The 9,481-nt window shown below is 46.8% G+C and overlaps 1 long non-coding RNA gene across 1 annotated transcript; it reads right to left on the bottom strand.

The window, feature by feature from the left end:
• Positions 1-3,577: 3,577 nt before the first annotated feature.
• LOC111258014 lies at positions 3,578-6,038 on the bottom strand. The gene is made up of 3 exons (XR_002678645.1): positions 5,271-6,038; positions 4,623-5,192; positions 3,578-4,376 (listed from the first exon to the last, which is right to left on the bottom strand). It is a non-coding gene; the product is annotated as an uncharacterized LOC111258014 (long non-coding RNA).
• Between the last annotated feature and the right edge of the window lie 3,443 nt (positions 6,039-9,481).

Here is a 9,481-nt window from a genome sequence, read left to right as displayed (position 1 = left end):
CCGCTTCAAAATACATGGGTTAGTCACAAGCATAAGTTTGTCATTTATCACCTAAACACACCCTTACCAAAGGTTCAAAAGGGCCTAGATGACGCCTAGGTGTTTCAATCTGCTCCTTTTTTGTGATAGATGACAACACACATGTAGAGATAAAGAATTTGAATTTAAAACACAAGATAAGGAGAAGGTAAACAAGCACACATGCATTAACTTAAAGGTAACCATATACACGAGTAGACATGTTAACAATCCATCAAACACAAAAGCCAAATGACATGTCTAATTCATGAAGATACACAAAAGAACCAACAAACACCCTCCAAGCTCCCCCTATCTATCTCCTCCTTTGGCAACGAAGCACCAAAAAAGAGACTAATCCTGATGAGACGGTGAAGTAGGCGGTGAAGCAGAAGCGGCGGCTCCAGAGGGTTGAACAACGTAACCCGAGACATCGACGTCGGAGCTCAAGCCGGAAACGGTGGGAGAACTCTCGGGAATAACTAGATCAACATGAGTGGAAGCGGGCACACCCTCGAGCAATGGAGAAGAAACAGCTATAGTGACACGCCCAGTAGAAATAGAAGTAGCTAAAGTGGTGCCCTGAGAAACTATCCTCTCAACCTCAGATGCCATCTCTGTATCAATCTACTGAGTGATAGAGTGAAGAGTGGCATCCGACTCATCAAGCCCCTCGGACCGAGGTGTCACAAAGGACGGAAGAGGAGAACTGAACCTCGAACCTGGGAGAGAAGGCTGCGGTGTCTCCTCGAACACAAGTGGAGCTTAGAGAATAGAGCAGATACCTGAGTCGACATCGGACTCATGAACTGACCCTGCCGTAGCTGCTCAAGAAAAGTAGTCTGTGATTGTGTAAGCTGCGGCCCTATTGTCTGTGGTAGTGAGAACATCCCTGTCTGCAAAAGAGGTGAAACTAGGAAAGTGGCTAAGGGAGTCTGCCCGATACCACCAATCAGAGGAGGAGAAGCCGCGGGATCGTGCTGGAGCTGCTGAGAGGTAGGAAGTGGAGGTGGCTCCAACCCGGTGTGACGATACAGCAGTCCAAGGCATCCAGAGAGAAAGGTGAACATCTGAGAGTTAATCATCTCCTGTTGTAGGAGCTGCTGCTTAATACCCTCAAGAATGACATGCTGGGTCTCCTGCTGAAGAGGAATTTGTGCATGCATCTGCATCTATCTCTCCTCACTCGCTCGCTGCTCGGCTGCCAAAGACTAAAGTATAGCTGTGAGCGTGTCGGGCTGAAAGACCTGAGCAGCTGTCACTGTGGGAACAGTCGGCTCTAGCTCACGCTGTGCTAGAAGAGAGGAACCACCTACCTCATCATCATGAGCATGACGAACTCTGAAAGTGGGCGCTGAAGGAGTGTAGTCCTCGTCCTCGTCGGAGTTAGAGTCTATGGCAAGGTAGTGAGGCAGAGGAGCCTCAGCTGTTGCAAGAATCTCATCCTCTCGCTCTGCCTCATCCCTAGCGGCCTATGCGATAGCTCGCTCCTCAAGCTCAACATGTGCACGCCTAACCCCTCTAGCTCCTCTCCGAGCATCATTAGGCATTGAAGGCCTATAGAACTTGAAATACGTCTTGAAGTTCTCCAAAATGGACATGTGCCTCCAAGCTCCCAAGCAAGCCAACAACCAACTAATCCAATGTGCATATGATTGCTGACGGTTCATGCCCATCCCATCCATAATAGCATCCTCCACCTCACACAAAAAGAGATCGACAATATGAAACGACTGGTGTGTCATAATGTGGTAGAGAAGCCACTGCTACAGTCTAGTTATCAACTTGGCATTCCCAACTCTGTAGAGTAACGACCTCTTGAGAGCGTTGTGAAACACATACGCCTTAGGAATCAAGCGGTCAGGAGTCCTGGGAGTGCCTAGAAGAAATGGCTGAACGAACAATGGATTGATCTGCTCATCTGTCGGAAAGACGGGGTCGTGAGCACGACGAGGAGGACCAAGGCCTGGATAGCACAACCCATGAAGTGGCACGTCGGCCTCTAGAATACCAAGATAGCGAGCGATATCGGCCCTCAATAACTGCCACTACTCTCCCATGAACATGAACCGGATCGAGAGCCTCTCAAAGTCAATGTGTACTGTAGCATAGAAAACTCGAATCCAATCTGGGACATATTGTGATCTCTCATAGAGTAAAGCTGGCAAGCCGGTGATGTACTCAAAGTGTGGAAGGATGGGAACCCTATCTTAACCGCACTCTCATTGTCACAAAGGAGGGGAACCCTATCCAAAACCACACCAAAATCACAGAGGCTTTGCTTCATGTAAAGGATTTGTCACACCTGGTTTTCAGGACAAAACTAAGTGCTTCCTATATGTATGCCAGGATCAAGTTTCATACATATAGTGACATCATTAGTGAATAACAGCAATAGTATCACGTAAAAAGATACAAATAAAGACTTACGAAACCATCAAAGTTATACAGCTTAATTATGGAAATGGAGGCTCCAAACTTCACAGGCAATCGACTAGGAGCTGCGTACGCCTAGAACTCAGCACCATCTTCACAACAACTTCATAGCACTTCTTCCTCTGAGCAACGTTGTTTATAGCAAGGGTGAGCACTTGTCGTACTCAGCAAGTGTGAGGAGAATATGAATGCAAGGGTTAAACAAGGAAAGGCTGACTGGTTGACTGCATTAAGCATTTTTAGTTGGTCAAATTTTATTAGCACCTGATTACTAAGGTATAAGTATATACCAACCCACAATTAATATAAACATAAACATAAGCCATAAGCATATGGCACAACCATAACCATAGCATAAACCACAATTTAAATCCATCTTCAAGTATATTACTCATGTGAGGGTCCAGGCTGCTCTTGACCGTGAGCACAGCTGATCGATCAGTTTTACACTCTGCAGAGGTTGCACATCTTTACCCACAAGTCGCGTAAAAGTTCAAAAGAACTTTAGACCCAACCACGCTTGTGCTGATCAGGCACAATACCACACTTCCGAGGTGTGGTTGCATAGGGACGCTACGAGGCCTTTACAAAGATTCATTAGTCAGTGGTAACCCGCTAAGGTTTTGGTGTCTGGCGTGCACAACCTATCACAGGCCGACAATGCAACGACTCAGTGCCCCCTCTTGCCTCATCACGAGTAAGATTACCCCAGACTAAGGTTTCTAATTATTCAGCCAAGACCAGAGCCATTTAGTCTTTTGCTAGCACTGTTTTCCTGGGTGGTTCTCCACATTCCAATTAATCACAGTGATCTTGTATTAAAGGAAGGTGTAGCATAAATAAAATAAGTTCATCATCGTTGTTCATTAGAACCACCATAATCCAAGTATAGCAGCTAAGCATAGCTACCCAACAGAAAGATAGACTCAGGTTGACAAGGAATGATCATAAAAACTAGGCAAACCTTAATAGGACCCATCAAAGTTAATGCAAGCATATGCAATAGTGATTAAATAAAGTTATTTGGACAAAAGGACAAGGACACACTTGCCTTTCTCCAACGAAAAGTTACTCTTACTGCTCTTCAGCTCTTGCTCTCTTGGAACTCTTAATCTTCAAATCGTTCGAGCAGCGATCCTTCTACTCGAAGCAATCACCGGCACAACATAGAAGCAAACAAACAAATACAATTAAGAGCAGTACACCAATCATGGAAGAGGAATAGTAAAGCACTTTAAATTATTCTACACGTTGCTACGATCACGTGAGGACAAGAATTGCTGAAATCATAATTGAATTGAATAAAATATGGGCTTTAAGAAGAAAAGGATAGCTATTTGAACATGACGTAAGGATGATGTCACCACGAAGCAATAATCGAGAAAGGAATTAAATAAATAGATGAGCATAACTATGATGATGGGAAAAAGATGATGACATCAGGGAAGATTGCATATAGTGAAACAAATTATTATCCTAGGGATCAAGAATGATGAATACCAGAAGAGATTTCAGATGTTTGATTATGCACGAAATATACAACAGACATCCTAATCATTTTGTTATAGGAAAAGTCATAATTATATTATTGCGTAGCTATGACGTGAACAAGTATTTAGCTTGTACGCGATGCATTGAACCTTGCTTGCCTGCATGCACATAGGTACGCATGGCACTGCTTGCTTGCACGAGATGGCACATGCAGCTCTCGGAAGCAGGTAGCATCGGACTAGCTAGAGAGAGAAGAAAGAGACAAACATGCAGAGGTCCTCACTTGCTGTGAGCATGGTGAGCTCAGCCAGACGCGCGCGAGATGGACGGCGACGAGGAGAGCGTCCGCTTGCACGGCACGCGGCAAGCAGGGCACGGCGGGTCCGTGGATCGAGGAGGGGTCGAGCAGCGGCAAGATCGTTGCTTCGCACCTGCAGAGTGCATGGGGAAGATCAGGCCCGTACCTACGTTTTTGTGGCCCTGGTGCAAAATATAAAGTGGGACCTATATTTATAAAATGCAAATAGCTAAAATGCACGTAGACTTCCTCATGTAATACCATAAGTATTCATACAAAACGATTAAATGACAAATCTTACTTACTGATAAGTTCTTAGCTTCCATTAAAAAGCATCATTCTTCTAGTATTCTTCGAAATAGGCGCAGTATTACATTACCTGCACCTTCTCAGCGAATCACGTGATCATGCCTTCACGCGGTAGCTTCTGTTGTGAAGAAGTCAGACCTGCCGTCAGAGCCCCAGAGGTGGAGTCGCTGCCTGCATGCAGGGTTGATTGCGGCGGTAGCTTCGTAGAATCGCAGTTCGCGCGCAGCTCGGCGAGATGGCGACTCGGCAAGATTGCGGCGGCTAGCGGTGCTCACGCGATCTGGCAATTAGATTTAGAATCCTAATCGGCAGACGGCAGCCTGCAGGCCAGGCCTGCTAATCGGAGTATCGGTCTATCGGACGGTTATGGACTCCTGGTCCGGCAACACGCAATGAGTCAATGACGCAACAGATTCTTCAGGCCAAAAAATCAAAAAGTTGCATGCAGGCGTGGTCCGCTGGTCGCATGCAGAATTGTAGATGCAGGCAGGAACAGAGTTACAGAGGCCACCAGGCACCAGACTACCAGAGGGAGGTCGACACATGGGGGCCCCAAAATTGGAGGCCTGGTGCAGTCGGCCCACTTGCCATGGGTGATGTACGGGCCTGGGGAAGATACAGCAGGCGACTGTCGTCCTTGCTTTGGAGAGACAAAAAAAACATGGGTGAGCAGTCAAACGGGACGAGTGCAGGACGACGACCATGATGGCGTGCTCACCTCGGAATATTGCGATTGACAGCCACACAGTAATGATGGTGGGCAAAACTGATCGAACTCGATAGCTCCATAGCTGCAGCTTGACGGAGAGGTAGCAGCAGTTCACCATCGAGCACGACGTGGCCAACGCAGCAACATTAGTTTTCAGTCTGCTGTTGGCGCAATCCATCGAACAGGTTGTAGACGGGGCGGATGGCAGCCCTGTCGCAGTGCAAGAGAGGCAGGGGCAGCAGCTTGGTGCCGAGGGCGCAGAAGGGTTGGCGTCGAAGATGCAGGCCGTTGTTGCCGTGGTGGTGGCGCTCCTCGCCGGCCACCCCGAGACGGCACCACGACCCCGAAGGCAGTAGCTTTCCAGTGCGGAGGTGGCACTGGCTCTCTGGCCTGGCGTAGCATGTGAACTGGTGGCACTGGCTTGAGATGGGCACGGAGAGACAGTTGGTGATGGTGGTTGCCGATTGGAGGAGGAGAAGAATTGGGCTGCTGATCAGTGGGGAGAGGAGGTGAGCTGCTAGTTGCTTCTGCCGTGGATGGGAAAAGGAACCAGCGTGCTTGCTGTTTTGCGTGAGATGGCAAGCAGGTGGAGATAGGTAGCTGGAGGTCCGGTTCTTGGAAGCTGCTCGAGATCGCTCGGAGGACTTGCCCTCTACTTGTTTCGTGTGGAAGAAGGGCAGAGAGGGTGAGCAGCTAGAGAAGAAAGAACCGAGGGGAGAAGAAAGAGAGCAGATGGTGACGGCAGCTTGGGAGGCGAGGAGGTGAAAGCGGCATGAGGCGCGGGCTAGGGATAGGGATGACGAGCAGAACCTCTGGTCAGCGATATAACGAGGTGAGCTGGGTTGGGCTCGAGTTTGACCTCCGTCCGTCTGGCCTAAAAGTGGCAGGAGGAGTTTGTGTACTTCAGCATTATTGACATCAAGGCTAGCTGGGCTGCTGTGGCTTGTGCCGGGCTGAAGTAAAGAAAAGCATGGGTGGGGAGAGAGTGCAAGGAAATCCAACATGGTCCTGGGTCTGATTTGGGAGAATATATAAAAGAGCATAGACTCAAGGAAATTCGTGAAAATTATAGAGTTGCCTGACGGCCAAATTGCAGAAGCTCAAAGATCTTCAGCCATGCCGGACGGGGGGCTTTAGGAGTACAACGGCTCAAAGATAGTTTGGGATACCATGAATCCAAAAAAAATACTTGGAGCTCGTGAAAAGGATTCTAGAGCCTTCCAAAAATTGGATTTAGCTCTAGGAAAAGGAGAATAAATTTCAGAAAAAGGTGAAAAATCCTCACAAGGGTCTGGGCAACGTCTAAATGGATTTTTCAAACTTTTGCACTCAAGAAACACCAAGATGCATCAACATGAATGCACAAACACGGAACATCATTATTTAATTTAGAAAAGCAAATAATTATTGTCCTATACTAAACTTCCTGTAAATAAAAATAAATGTTGGAAAAATTTTAAAATTATGAGAAAATTATTATTTATTTATTCCTTTTATTCACATCCTGAAATTCGTAAATTTCAGGGTGTGACAGGATTTGAGCGCAACATGCCTCGACGGCTATGTATCTGCCTTCACGGTGGATAAGGCCACAGAATTTTGTTTCTTTGAGAACCAAGAGACCAAAGACCTTCCTAACAAATGGCATCCACCCAAAATACTCTTACAGTCCACTCGACACCCAGCAAAATCCGAGTCTGAATAACCAAAAAGCTCAAAACATGCACCTTTGGGGTACTACAAGCCAAAACTAGGTGTGAGTTTTAGGTACCTAAGGATTCTTTTTACGGCACTTAGATGTGATTCCTTAGGGTTGGCTTGAAACTGAGCACACATGCATACACTAAACATTATATCGGGCCTAGATGCGGTAAGGTAAAGAAGCGACCCAATCATAGAACAGTAAAGCTTTTGGTCAACCGGTTTACCTCCCTCATCCAAGTTGAGATATCCATTGGTTGGCATTAGAGTCTTGATTGGCTTGCAGTCATCCATCTTGAACTTCTTGAGGATGTCCTTCGTGTACTTTTTTTGATGGATGTGTTGGGATACGAGGTAGGCTACACTAGCGCAAAACAAAATTTTCTACCGCTCGACGCACTACTGGTGCGGAAGATGTAGATTCGCGTCGATGCAGCAAAGTGAATCAGCGTAGTCGTACATAGTCGATCACGTCGACGTCCAGCAGCTCCTCAGTAGCTCGTCCACGTGCAGCAAGATGTCCTTCGTGCCGCGGCTCGTCGTCGGCTCGTCGTGGCTCGTCGGCGGCTCGTCCAAGTGCTGCAGGCGCAACACCTACAAGGTATCCACACGTGTAGGGAGGAAGCGTCGCAAGTCGGACTGCTAGATCTGCGAGTTGCAACAGGCGAAGGCGTGGGAGGCGCGGCAGATGTGTTTCGCCAAAAGGTGTGAACCCTAGGGCATCCCCACCCCTCTATTTATAGAGGTTCCTAACGGGCCTCTGGGTCCGAGGCCCATTAGTACTTCTAAACCTAATCCAACTCGGATCACATCCGAATTGGGCTTTCAGCCCCTTAAGTGTATGACCCTATGGGTTCGGATACGTATAGACATGGCCCGAGTACTCCTACTCGGCCCAATAGTCGGTAGCGGCCTCTAGCAAGACGTGCCAACTCCTATACGCACACGAAGATCATATCAGACGAACCATCACAACATAATATACATGCTATTCCCTTTGCCTCAAGATATTTGGTCTAGCTTCAAGCCGACCACTCTTTCTCGATCCTGTGATTCGGAATCCCTTTGTAGGTTAACTGTTAACCATACGTAGCATGGCCATGCATTTTCAGATCCGATCACTCGAGGGGCTCAGAGATATCACTCTCAATCAGAGAAGGGCAAATCCCATCTTGATTGACAATGTCTCATAGCATGCTTCTTGACAAACCCGAAAGCTACCTTTATAACTACCCTGTTACGGCGTAGCGTTTGATAGCCCCTAAGTAGGTCGATCCACATCTTGAATACATGCGACAATCTCAGGTCTAAGGACAAAGCGTATATGTTGTTTAAAGAGAGAACTACTTCTCATGTTGGGTCAGTCCTAGCACATGTCTCCACATGTGCCCACATTATTAGTTCAACATCTCCATGTCTATGACTTGTGAAACATAGTCATCAACTAATACATGTACTAGTCTGATATTCATGTGTATCCTCACATGAACTCCGACTAGGGACAACTTTAGAATAACCATACAAGTAAAGAGTTTCACACACAATTCACATAATTGCAAATCAATTCAAGTAGCCTTTAATGGAGATTCAAGGAACACAGTATAAATCATGGATACAAATGGAATATCATCATCTCTATGATTGCCTCTAGGGCATACCTCCAATAGTCTCCCACTTGCACTAGAGTCCATCTAGAAGGTACCTAATACCCATAGCTCTTACATGCGCATCATGCTTAGCCTGCGGGAGTGGTTTTTTCAACGGATCATAAATGTTCATATCCGTGTGTATTTTGCATATCTTGATCTCACCCCGGTTAACGAAGTCTCGAATGAGATGAAATCGCCGCATTACATGTTTGTTCTTCTGGTGGTTCCTTGGCTCCTTTGCTTGCGCAATTGCCCCATTGTTATCACAGTAGAGATTCAATTTGCTGGACGCATTCGGGAACACACCAAGCTCAATGAGGAAATTCCTTATCCAAACATCCTCCTTCGTGGCTTCCGAAGCCGCGATGTACTCGGCTTCTGTCATAGAATCGGCCACCGTCTCCTGCTTGGAACTCTTCCAACTAACAGCACCACCATTTAGCGTGAACACAAATCCTGATTATGACTTTGAATCATCTCTGTCGGTTTGGAAACTAGCATCGGTGTAACCTGTTACAACGAGCTCCTCCTCACCTCCATAGACAAGGAACATACCTTTAGTCCTTCTCAAGTACTTAAGAATGTTTTTCACCGCTGTCCAGTGACTCTCACCTGGATCAGACTGGTGTCTGCTTGTCATACTTAGCGCATATGAAACATCTGGGCGAGTACTTATCATTGCATACATGATAGATCCAATAGCCGAGGCATATGGCACTCTACTCATGCAATCCCTCTCATCAGCAGTCGAAGGACACTGAGTCTTGCTGAGATGTATGCCATGTGACATAGGCAAGAATCCTTTCTTTGCCTCTTCCATGCTGAACCGCTTCAACACTTTGTCAATGTAAGTATCTTGGCTTAATCATA

This window comes from Setaria italica, chromosome VII, assembly GCF_000263155.2.
Source record: "Setaria italica strain Yugu1 chromosome VII, Setaria_italica_v2.0, whole genome shotgun sequence".
NCBI lineage: Eukaryota > Viridiplantae > Streptophyta > Magnoliopsida > Poales > Poaceae > Setaria > Setaria italica.
The sequence above is the reverse complement of the archived record's forward strand: the minus strand, read 5'-3'. Positions and strand labels throughout refer to the sequence as shown.